The sequence below is a fragment of the Limulus polyphemus genome, unplaced genomic scaffold (genome assembly GCF_000517525.1).
Source record: "Limulus polyphemus unplaced genomic scaffold, Limulus_polyphemus-2.1.2 Scaffold1281, whole genome shotgun sequence".
Taxonomy (NCBI): Eukaryota; Metazoa; Arthropoda; class Merostomata; order Xiphosura; family Limulidae; genus Limulus; species Limulus polyphemus.
The window spans coordinates 50-13,609 of record NW_013666891.1 but is presented as its reverse complement, the minus strand read 5'-3'; the positions used below and the strand labels follow the sequence as shown (position 1 = coordinate 13,609).

The 13,560-nt window shown below is 37.4% G+C and overlaps 1 protein-coding gene across 1 annotated transcript in view; it reads right to left on the bottom strand.

Moving 5' to 3' along the window:
- LOC106462914 (leucine-rich repeat serine/threonine-protein kinase 1-like) overlaps nucleotides 1-12,556 on the bottom strand; it is a 257,033-nt gene extending 244,477 nt beyond the window's left edge. The window contains exon 1 of the mRNA XM_022390319.1: nucleotides 12,441-12,556. The gene's annotated coding sequence lies outside the window, so the exon portion shown is untranslated. The remainder of the gene's footprint in view (nucleotides 1-12,440) is intronic.
- Between the last annotated feature and the right edge of the window lie 1,004 nt (nucleotides 12,557-13,560).

The window sequence follows — 13,560 nt, the reverse complement described above, 5'->3', positions numbered from 1 at the left end:
TACATACATACATACATACACACATAAGGAGGCTGTCTGTTTAAAAGGCAAGAACCTCGCAGCATGGTCCAACTGGAAAAAGTGTCAGAGACATAAAAGCCATGTGGTAATTGAAATAATAGTATAAGACCTATAGGTAAATAAAGGTAAGGTCCATATGCAAACCTTGGTAAAACAATCAAAAGCACAAGAATAGCTAATAATTGTGCAGAAAAATAACATCTCAACACATGCTTAATCAAAAAAAATATAATAATAATAAGTGGACCTTATAGAACCTTCCCTGGGAGGTCTCCTCACAATGTACAGGAATCTACCTTGAGGGATGTAGAAAAAGAGCCGACCATAAGTCCATACTAGAAGTGGATGTTAAAAAAAAATACAAGACAGTGTCCCACCCCATAATATCCCAAAAGCAAAGAAGACATGTGTGGAGGGAAAGAACTGAAGATGGCAAATGCCCTAACATGGAGGGAAGGAAGTGGAGATATCCCAAAATCCTTAGATATAAGTGGAACATCTAAGAAAGGTGGTATAAGGTAGACATTTCTGTAGGAGAGTCGACAGGATAAGATGTACCTGGAAAACTAGGTGGGGGATAAAATAGATTGGATTAACAGAGAGTGCTACCCCTACAGGTGTAAGAGATAGCAAGTACAGAGAATCAAGAAGAAAATCTGCCTGATGGTAAGCTAAGGCAAAATGAACCAAAGCCTTGAAACATAATGTCTGGAGAAGGAGGAGAAAATTCTACTGTGAAACATGTCTAAAAAAGGCTGAGGTAGGCCTAGCAGACTCCACAGTAGAGGCCTGGGAAGGCAAGCCATGATCAGGTGGAGGAAAACTGACAAAATCTAGGTTAATAATGGCTGGAGACGGCTTAAATGGGTAATAAAGAAAAACTTTAATATAAGTTTAACATGACAGCAACTGTACAACGTTTCGACAAGGTTTTGTCGAAACGTTGTACATTTGCTGTCATGTTAAACTTATATTAAAGTTTTTCTTTATTACCCATTTAAGCCGTCTCCAGCCATTATTAATCTCAAAGTGGGTTCCTCGTCACCGAATTTGAAAATCTAGGTTGTTCTAAATGGGTTTGACAATTGTAGGAGCAAGGCAAGCCATACTGGGAGAAGGTAGGGCAGATCCCAGCCCTACCTTCTCGGGTTCCTCACAAACCAAATTAATTGTAAGAAGTATAAATCATAAACAATTATGAAAATGAAATAGTCGATATAATGTAAATTTAAGTGTGTAGTGAAATAAACATATGTATCAGATGTTGTGTGATGAAGAAAACAAAGTATTTAACATAACGATCGATTTACCCGTAAGAAGAACTACAGGTAAACCAAAAATAACACTTGTTGATCCTAATCAAACAAACAAACAAACAAAGTTAATATGAAGTATAAAAGATAAATAATAACATAAATGAAATAGACATTATATTGTCAAATTAAGTAAGTGTGTATTGACAATAACACATGTATGAGATGTGATGTTTTGAAGAAAAAACAATATACTTAATTTATGATATACCAGTAAGATGAATTACAGGTAATTCTAAAATAAAAAAAAAGACACATGTTAAGCCTAATCTAACATAAACTAAGCTCTAATTTCAAACCAGAATTTGAGTACGATTATTGACCAATCTAACAAAACTTATGTTATGGAATCCAAATAATTACAAATAATAATACTAACAATAAAAATATTCAAAAACCATAAAAGTATAACATCTTATCTTTCCAAAATTGGCCAACCATTTTTCAAAATGTGTGGGCCCCAAAACTCAAGTCGAGGCCCAATGAAGGTCAGCTCATTGGACAATCAATCTCCCGACAAAGCCAATAATTTCCCAGTAGTGCACTGCCACCTGAAGCCTGTGTAAATGTGCTGATAGAAAATATAACCTCAGAAGTGGTAACTTAGAATTTGCAATTCATAATTCAAAATGAATAACCAAGCCCAAAAGTGTTGGCAGAAAGAAATAAAAAATGGAAAAATTTTGTAATGAAGTCTTTGGTTTCATAACTGGGTAGAAATATAAAATAATTCCACTTTGGAATAAGTTACAAATATTATTGTATAATAAATAGTAAACTTGTTGAGAGAAATTGATACAAAGACACAAAAAGAAAACACTTGAAGAGAGCACAAACTAAATGTCAAAATTGAAGTAAAGTACCTTGTTGGAATCTGCATTTTGGCTTCCATAAGTGGAACTTATTGCCTCTAATATTCTAGTATGCATTTTAAATTTTTTCATTCCACCACCCAAAGACCACCCATTGAAAGTCTATCCAAACTCTTAACAATTTTAAACACCTGAATAAAGTTTCCTCTAATCCTTCAATGTTCTAGTAAAAACAATTCCATGCTCTAAGCTTCTCCTAATATCTTAGATTCCTTAAGCCAAGTACTTTTCTAGATGATTAACTACTCTTTTCAACACTCCTTTCTTGTAGTATGGGGATGAAAATTGTACACAGTACACCAAGATAGAACTCAACAGGGTATTATAAAATGTTACAATAATCTTCTTGTTCTTGAATTAAAAAATTCCTAAGCATAGAGCTAAGAACTCAATTACCTCTTTACACCACAATTAAGCTTTTGGGAAAGAGCTAGGAGGTTTTATCAATAATCCAACCTAATCCCATTTTTTTCCATGATACCAATTTCCTATCATATAAGAAGCAAGTTATTTCCAACATTAAAACTCTTTTTTTCATCTTTTTACAGAGACTCTGAAACTTTGAAAGTCCTTTTCAATAAAAGAAGCATTATCAATAGAATCAGCTCTTTCCAGTATCTTATTATCATCATTAAACAAAAAAGTCCTTAAACATACCCATGAAGAATGCCACTTAACACATCCTTATGGTCAGAAAAATTCAAATTTTTCTCCATTCTTTTTGGTCTAATACCATGACAATTTTTCCATCTACTTCTTAACTTCAATTAATTTAATAAAATCTAAATAATTAATATATTGTAAAAACACTTTATTAAAGGTTTTTAATTTTACTTATATCCAACCAGATCCCTATGTCCAAAAACAAGTTAGAAACTTTATCAAAAAAATCCCAATTGATGGGTAAAGTAAGGAAACCCCTTTGCTGACACCATGCTGAGAAACATGTACTAAATATTATTTTTACATATGTGTTTCTAAATGGCTTATGACCACAGATTTCATTGCATTGTTAACAACAAAAGTCAAACTCTTAGGTTTACAGTTTATTGGATCTTCTCCAGACTCTTTCTGAAAATAAGAATAACAGTGGCAGTCTCCCTATCATCAGAAAATTCCCCAGTTCCAAAAGAATTTTGAAACAAATTTTTTAGCAATTTAACCATGTTCCCACTGTTCAATAATATGGCTTATTAATATTACTAAAATAACTTAAATTTTCCATTTTTTAGAATCAATATGAAATATGAAAAGCTTTTCCTTGTTGAGTTGCTCTCATTCTGTCCAAAAACATGTTACTCAAGTTCTAAACGTCCTTTGCATTGAGATGGGAAATGTAACCAGTCATAAAAACTACTTAAGCAACAAAATTTGGGTTCAGAGACAGGAAGGTAACAACCTACACCACAATAATTGAAAATGGGATGAAGTAGAGTTGAAGGGAATTCTGAAACCAAATAGACTGAATGGATTGCATTCACGGGAAAAGGAATGGAGTAGGCCAGTCTCATAAGACTGGACCAAATGTGAACACAGAAAAGTTAACATTTTCCTAAACTGAAAATGCACTTATGTTAGATACTTACCTCCTCTCACAAAAAGCTTTCTCAACTTATACTGCCCTCTATCGGCACAACTTTTGGCTCACCACTAGCCTTGATCCTCCCACTTACCCTCATGTATGTTAACATGAGATTACAAATGATTATGCAGCAACCCTCCACCAATAGAAATGCAACACTACCCATATCGTAACTAGTGCCCTCTCTAATTTTGCAACTGCTAACCACTTTGAGATTGGTCAGATCACATAAACCACACCAGAAGTGGGGGAAACGGGTGAGATGAGGTAAGTATCTATCATAAATACATTTTCAGTTTAGGAAAATGTTAACTTCCAATACAATATCTTACCTCATCAACAGGTGAAGAGCCAGTGAGAAGATGATCCCCTTTTAGGAAGTGCCCAAAAGAAAACTGTGGGGTGTGAGAAGGAACTAATAACAACACACCTGTGGGAGACTGCTCCACTTCTGAGCCAAGTATAATCTTCACCCATTAGTAACGTTTGCCAAAAAGGTCAGAAACAAAAGGTGGATCGCAAGAAAAATTACGGAAATAATGGGACCCCTTGGTGTAGACTGGCTAGAGCACGACAGACCATAAATGAGAGTTTGACCTCAACCAACACATGGCAGCGTCTGGAATTGTACGTCAAATCCACGGTAGGAAGAGGGCCCTCTATCTTTCACCTCAAAAACAGGTACCGGCAGGGAAGAGATGCTTCCATACCAAGAACTCACCTCTGCATGCACACACCTCCAACTTAACCAACACCAGATCCACCATAAACTGACATCTGATGGATAGTAGGAAGGCTGAGAGCACAGGTGGGTGTTCATCTCTTGTCCAAAAACCAGGCTGAAATGGGAATTCTTCATCCAGTCCATGGTAGGTGAAGGGTAACCTGCCTTACACATGTAAGAAGTTATGTGTCTCATACAGCTACAACCAACACCACATACACTGGGAACTGACATCCAGCAAACAGTATGAAGAGGGATGGGTATATGGAGTTGCATCTCCAGTCCAGAACCTGTCAACACTGGAAACTTATCATCCAGTATGCAGCTGTAGTAGTAGGAGGGTTACCATCCAAACACATGTGGGGACTTGTTTGGCTGGTCCAGCTCCAACCAACATCAGATTCACCAGGAACTGGTATCTGGTATGAAGGAGGGTGCCTCAGCTGATGGAGTAAACTGATACATATATTTATTTATATATATGGCAGAGTACTACATTCAATACCTAGTGGCATCTGGAATTGAACATAAGGTCCATGGTAGGAAGGGCATCATGCCATCTACACCAGAAAAATGCCATCACCCTACTCTCAACTGAGTGGGATTGTGCAAACTCAGGAGGACAGGCCTCCATAGTCCACCACTCCAATGGCTAGGAACTGGTAAGTGACAAGGATTCCCATATTAGTCTAGAAGGAGGAGGAAAAAGTCCACTGGAGAGTTCGGAGGACCACAGCACAATGGGTGACCATGATACCCTATTTTGAAAAGCACAGCAATCACTTTGATGGAGTCAATCATCTGATGGCAGCTGGAATTATACATCCGGTCTGCAGTAGGAAGAGCCTCAAATGCCATGGATCATCAGCAATGGGCAGCTATCCCATCTGATGGCAGCTGGAATTATACATCCGGTCTGCAGTAGGAAGAGCCTCAAATGCCATGGATCATCAGCAATGGGCAGCTATCCCTGTCTGCTTTACTCATGTTAATCCATGAGTGTACAGTCTGGGACAAACATATTTATGAAACAAAAGACCATGGGGTATATCTACGAGTAGTCCTGCAAAACACCCCATCTCAACAGTGGGTGTAATATGACCTGGTTACGTATTACGAAATTGTATTTTGGAAGCACAGAGAACATATTAATGAAGTTGATCAACCAACACCTGGCGGTATCTGGAATTGTACATCAAGTCTGGTGTAGGAAGAGCCTCAACATCACGGTCACCTAACACTGTATATGATCACAGGTCATACAGTGCAGATTTAAGACTAAGTATACCAAGTAAGGTACTACTCATCCAAACATGCAAGGAAAGCCCCTGCAAGGAAAAAGAAAATGACTGTAGTACCTACCACTCACAGAGAAACAAAGGAGCATAAAAGGGGTAACTAGAAAAAGATGAAGTCCTTTGGAACAAGAAATGGCCAGTTAGTGAAGATAATAAGCACTAAAGGTATGGGGGAGTGATCCACATACTGGCAGCAAAGCAGTCCTCCAATGGATGATGGAAATGAGCAGACAGGAACAGGACGAGGTGACGAATACAAAGGGAAATGTTTAGAAAAGACAATCAATCTGGAAAAAGGAAAAATAAGCCAGGAATCTACTGGCAAATCCTACCATAATGGTAATTTGATAATGGTCACAGGACTTCGAAGGATACCAAGGAATAAACAGTGATACTATTCACCATGGAAGGAATCAGTACACTCCTCATTGCAGAGGAGAACCCCAACTGGACAGAAATAAACAATCTGTTATGAGATATAGGGCACCCAGCACAAGAATTGGAAGACAGTGGCCTAGACCAGAGATCCACTTGTCTGAAGATGTACGAGACTAGATACGAGTAGTAGGAAAACACTACCACCAATCATCCATGTAGGGCTGGAAGGAAGTGAACCAGAGCCCACAGGGATGGAAAGGTAAGAGGACACTGGGAGAAACTACCAACCTGAAACCTCCAAAGCACCCAGAAAATCATCCCAACTGTAAAGGGGAACACCCAGAAAAAGGAGACATTATGGGCTCAGAACAGGAACACCCAAAAAGGTGTTAACCCAATCCAGCCAACTAGGTGAAGTCAGTTGGGAAGTAAGGATGAAAGTAGCCACCAAAGGATCCCAAATGAGACTTCACTGTATCAATAAACCCATGGAAGACAACACAAGAGAACATGACCAATAGGGATGAGGGCTTCCTCAGAAGACCACGTCCCCAAATGAAAGAGAACTTCATGCAAAACCGGAGAAGGAGAGGCTGCAAACTGGAATTGCCCTATGCCTAAACCAAAAAGGGAGAATACTGGGCCCAACTGAGTAGGAAATAAAACAACACCCCAAGATAAATGAGGTAGTGTGTGGAGGAAAAGAAAAAAACATTTCCACCATCACTAACCAACCAACCAGCCCAAGCCTCTACTCCTAGAAGAAATGAGTAAGAAAGGCAGGATTGGCTTGTGAGGAAGCCAAACATCCTTGCCATGGAGGAAATGTTGGACCCTGGAGAGGAACAAAAACCAAGACCATCCAAATTGTAATGAGCCAAAGAGAGGTCCAACAGAGGAGTCCAAACTGAAAACACACAACTTCTATGAACCCAAAATCAGAATGCAGGGAAGAATTTAATGAGAAGAAATGCATCTGACATAACACCTATGACCTCCACAAAATACAAAGATATATGACCTTATGGTGAAATGTATAAGGACTAATAAGTGGTTCACAACTGACCAAGTGATGATAGATCTCCAGTCCCTTAACTTCAAGGGTACAACAAACAGATGGGAATAAGAACCCCAAATATAGGGATCTCTCTGTATGATGGCATCCTTGGAAAGGAAATCTCAAACCACCTCCAACAAACTTTGGCAGGATATGGAAACCCGAGGAGGAAGGAAAATCAAAAAAGGAACAGACCAATATGATCCCCTCAGAACCCAAGGATCCATGAGAAATTATCTCCAAACTTGGGCAAAGCAGTTTAAAACATTGTTGTACCATGTCTGATGGAGTAAGAATGTGTGTATACTGTAAAGCAAAGCCACATTGGGCCAATTGCCACTTCCACTATGTGGAATCAAACTCCAAATCCTATTGTTAGAAGTCTATATACATAATGTTGGCCCATTGAGGGTACATGTGCCCAGCCCACACCATGCACAAACCATAGCCCCAAAGCTATAAAGACTGCGAGTTATCCCAAAAACAGCAACCCAAGAACTAATGGCAAACATTCAGGAATCCAGAACCAACCAGAGGGAGGAATGGAGACAAAGGGTGTGGTAGAAAAGGAAAGCCAAGTGTCATGAAGCAACATGACTAGCCCAACCCTGAGCACCCAAGATTCGGGAATGCTCCACCCATCACCCAAAAGAATGTCACCTGGTACAAAACCCATATACAAAAACCAAAGTAAGGGACAAGCTACACCAAAGTATGTGTATATGTACCCCCAAACGTAACTGATCTCCAAAACTACACTTGGGACTCCCAATAACCTGAGGAGTTCAGGCTCATCAAGGAGAAAGGCAGGAATAGAATGAAAAGAAATGGGATGTAATGATAAAGCAAATCCTCCCTGATGAAATAGGTCTACCAAAGGGAAAGGAGGCCTCGACACCTCACCAGAAATTACACGTGACTGGGAGTCATAGACAGGAGGAGGAACTAGCCAGCTCAAATCCTCATCATCATGTACAGACATAGCATTACAAAGTATAGGAGGAATCAGCAGATGCTCAAAAGTACCCAAAAATGTAGCCAAATCCTGACAAACCAGCCATTACATCCTGAGTCAATAATGCGACAGACAAATCAGCTGTAGTAGTTACAGCCAAAGAGGAAGAAGCCACGTGGAATTTCACATACATGAGAAGTGGAATTGACAGGAAAAAAAAGGTTTAACTCCAAATAGAATTCACAAAACTGTACAAAATTCCCAAAATTTATGATTGAGAGAAAACATAATACATGCCATAAAATGAAAATATAAACTTTGGCAATTAAAAAAAAAAAATCAGTCTGAAAACACTAGCAAAAACATGTTCAAACTGTAAGACTACCAACTGAGAACTGGTTAACAGCTGCAAGGTTAGAGAGGGTACTAGTTATGATAGGGGTACTGTTGCACTCCTGTTGATGGAGGGTTGCTCCATAATCATTTGCATGTTAGTATGCAGATATCTCACATTAAGATACATAAGGGTAAGTGGGAGTACCAAGGCTTCTTTGATAGATTGTTTAGGTAGAGTATTCATGATGAAACTTTGTAGAATGGATGGCAACTGTAGAGGATGATGTTTTGAAAGTCTTTCGCCTGAAGATGAAAGGCAGAAGACTTTCGAAACGTCATCCTCTATACTTGTGTCTCTACAACAGGCACTTGCCATCCATTCTACAAAGTTTCATCAGTATCAAGGCTATTGGCGAGCAAAAATTTGCATCAACAGAGGGCAGTATAAGTCAAGAAAGATTTTTGTAAGAGGAGGTAAGATATTGTATCGGAATGCATTTTTCTTTTTAACAGGATACTTCCTACCCTCATCACTCCTAAAATAAATAAAAAAGGGAGCTAGGCAATATGCATTTATATGTGGAACCACAACATTCTCAGGTTTGGTAAGGTGGTAGCATAATGGATCAGATAGCATTTCATTGTACTGTACCTGTAGTAGAAGATTCTTGGAAGAGTAGACCAGCAATAGCTAATGACGAGGTATAATACTGAGTGTATATCTACAATCAAAAAGCCAGCCAACCCAAGTGACACCCAGAGAGAGTCAAAAATACCCAGGCAGACTCAAGGAAGGGCTCTAGTACTCGAAGACAGTGCACTGGGGAACACCAAATAGGTTAACAAAGTTAAATATAAAGCATTAAGGTGTACACTCTATTGGTTATACATATGAGACAGTATATGGAGAGCATTCCTCAAATATTTGATGTCTTTAATAGCATGCAAAGCCTTGCACTTGAAAGTAGGAAAGGTATCAGCCACCATATGGAATTCTATGTCAACATGAAGCTGCAGACAGAAGGTGAAATTTTGTCTAAGATAATAACAGAGGTACAAACAACAGGCAAGAGTCCCAAGTAGATGAATCCATTCAAATGTGAAGACCTTTTTCTTCATCTTATTTTTTACATCAAATGATTCTACATCTCCAAATGCCCCTTTAATTATTAAAAGGGATGTTGGGCCTTATAGCGATATAAGGGGTTAACATGCACAAAAGTGGTGTATACAGGTTTTAGCTAAGCAGTTAACATAGAATAACTCACCTGTTAGGGATTCCATCCAGATTAAAAAATCACAACCAGGTGCAAAGTGATGAAATAAAATTTTACGAAAACATATTCAAATTAATCAACATTCTGGCCAGCAAAATATCCTCTAAGGGTTACTACAACCAGGATGCCAAATGGAGAATTTTGATGAAATGTAACCCAAAATTCACTTTGAGGATATAGAGATACACATTAGTAAACAAGATGGATCAACTGCACAAGAGTGCAATTCATTGCAAGGTATAAATACATTTTTACAAGACCCTCTGACAAATTCATCATGTATAAGAAAACAGGAAATAGCCTTAACAGGACAGCAGAGGAAGGTGTAAACAGTGTCAACAATGGAAAACATTTGTCCCAGTCACAGTGTGATGGGGTAGGAGCACTGGGAAACATACGTCCCAGCCACAGTGAATAGGTTAAATTTACTGCTTCCACCACATCTGAAAGCAGCCCATTCCAAAGGCTAACTATTCTTTTAGGAAAAATAAAGCTGTCTTAGTCGAAAATGACTCCTTCCCTGCCAAAATTTATATTTGTATGCCATAGTCCAACAATTCTTCCTATTAAGTATGAAAAATGCATCAATTCCACTAACAATCATAAACACCTCTAACTTTTCTCTTCTCAAGAAAAAAAATTTCAAAGACCTTAACCTGTCCTCTTATGGTAACCATTCCATCTTCTGACCCTTTTCCCACAATATGATGTTCTACCTAAGGTAAGAAGCCCAAGACTGAACACAGTACTCTAATTAGGGCCTAATCAGAGACCTGTAAAATGAAAGTTTAACCTCTTTAGACTTTTATTCAGCATTTCTTTAGATACAACCTGAAATTCTATATTTTTTACCATTAGCAACAACACTGTTTTGGTGGCTTAAAGTGACTGAACAATCAGAACACCAATATCCTTTTTTCTCATAACACTGTTATTCCCAATAAAATTTATTTATAATTCAAATTAAGGTAATTCATATGCATTACCTTGAATTTATTAAAAGTCATCTACCATTTATTTTCCCAACTAAACAAATGATCTAAATCTTTTTGTAAAGCAGTAGCATCCTCCTCATAGTCAGCAGCACCAAAGACCTTAATATCATCAGCAAATTTGTGTAATTTATACACCAATCCTTTATCTATGTCACTTAAGTAAATCCAAAACAGCAAAAATCATAACACTGAGCCTTGAGGTACTCCACTTGTGACTTCATACAGTTTGACTGAACTCCATTTATTACAACCCTGTTTTTTTTCATCCAGCCACTTTTCTATCTGATGAGCCAATTTATTCCCCACACACCAGATATCATTTCTTAATAAACAACTAGTCTAATGCTTTCTGCAAATCCAAGTGCAATAATTCCACACCCTTACCCTAATTGATTCCTGCAGTAATTCCTTCAGAAAATATCAAAATAATATTAACGCAAGAGTTTTCAATAGTGACTATCCAATAAAATTTTAAATGTTAAATGAGTTTGCAAAGCCTCTTTCTTCAAACTTTCAAAAACTTTTCTCACTACTAGTGTAAATGTGTAAGACTAATAGACTTATAACTACCTAAACAATGTTTATCACCTCCTTCAAAAAGATTTTACATCAGCAAACTTCCTACCTTCTGGCACCTGCCTGCTATTATTTAAGGTTTTTGCAAAAACATTTAGCAAGTACTTGACATATCCAGTCCTTAACCCCCTTCAAAACACTTATGGAATATATCTAACCCAGAAGCCTTAGCTTTCTTTAACCTTCCTTTTTTTCCTTCAGAAGCTCAGAATTAATATGCTTACCTTATTCAACCATGTTTCCATATAGCAACTATTCAGAATAAGGGATATTGCTTAAATCTTCATAAGTAAAAATTGAAGAAAAGTATAATTCATCAACTGAGTCATCTCATAATCTTCAGAAATGAGCTTTCCCCCAAAGGCCCTACTCCAGTTCTAACATTATGCTTATCCTTAATATAAATATAAACTAAAGTGAGAAAACTTTCCTATTAATTTTTACAAATTATGCCAACCTTTTTTCATACACCCTTTTTGATTTCCTATTGTACTGTTTGACCTACTCTCTTATGATTCTCTAACTTCTAAATCAACCATCACAGCAGTCAATTTAAATTTCTTAAATTTATAATTATAATGCTTTCCTAATTTCATCACTTATACTTTTTGTGAGCCAATCTGGTCTTTTACTTATGCTTTCATTGTTACAGCCACCCTTTTTTCTTTATGAAAGTATAAGGGGCTTGCCTATCTTGCATATTCAAAAAATTATACAATTGATTAGTATCTCTAAGTCTAATTAATTCAGTTGCACAATTCATAACATGCAATTATTGTCACACCTCTACAAACTTTTTAACCAAATAATCTCATGAAAAGGGTGCAAGGACAGCCTTGAAAGTTAAAGAACTAAATGCTCCCTTGCTATTCTTACCTTACTCAGAGGTAGCCTAAATCAATACTTATATATTATTATTAATTATCATTGTATACTATTAAAATCATTCAGAAGAGCCTTGACTTAAGTTAAAATGTTATATATGAATAAAAAACAGTCTTTTAATTTCATTTATAAATTTAAGTTTAAATGTCCACTGAACATATCCAAGCTTACCTTTGATGTGAGAAATAGAATATAGAGATATTTTGAGATAATACAATGCACGAGTAAAAGTTAACAAACGTAAATTTAAAATATCCAATACTTTTAACACTACTGGTAGTACCACTATGTAGCTAAATGATAGGAGTACCGCAATTATTCTTGTGCATATAAAAATAACTGCTGCCCTCTGACGAACGAAATTTTAAATACTTTTTCATGTTTCAATATCATTTTTATTGGGTGTGTGTGTTTTTTATATCAAAGCCATATAAGGCTATCTGCTGTGTCACAATAAACTCCAGGAGACTGCACAACGATTACAAGAATTAATCACCCCCCCAGCACTGGTCTTCACTTTGCCTTCCCGACTTGGGACTTACTTCTTCTCAATAATAGAGCACTGGTAACGGATCAGACGTTACCAGTGAAAGTGGGTTTTCCCGGGGCACTCCCATTTCCCCCACATTAAATTCTCGGCATAGGATTTCTAAATCCCCGCCGCCCTGAAGAACCATCTGTCCGATATCGGCCGTTTTGTGTTTTGTCTAGCCTCAAGGTACTCTGCTTCACTTTTTTAAAATTTTAATTTTTAATTTTCTCCTTTTGTTTACTTAATTACCCTTAGCCCATTCGGCTCAGTACTCCGCTGACCTCTAAACGTCATGTAACCTTTTACCACGAGCAGGGTGAAGAGGGATTGTTTAATCTTCGAGCACCCTAGATTAATAATTATTTCCTTCAGAAATAATTATTTTTGAATCTAAATAACTGCCAGGAACAACCAGAGAAGGAGGCTGTGAACGAGAGAGAGTGGGGAACCAAGGACAGCAGTTACGGTCGGCGGGAACCGAGGATAGCAGATACAGAGATCGGAACTATAGTTGCTGGCAGGCGGAGATAGAGACGGACAATTAAGTCAAGCACGGTAGAAAGTGAGTGAACTGTTATGAACTATAGTGTGTGTAACTGTGAAAATTAAGTGTATTGCAAAGTTGTATTGAAGAAGAATAAACAAGATTTATTTAAGAAAGGACAGGTATCGTAGAAAAATTAACAAACAAACATACAGAGGCGTAAAAAATTGGTGTCAGAAGTGGGACAGAAAATAAAAAGAAGATGCAAACGAGAG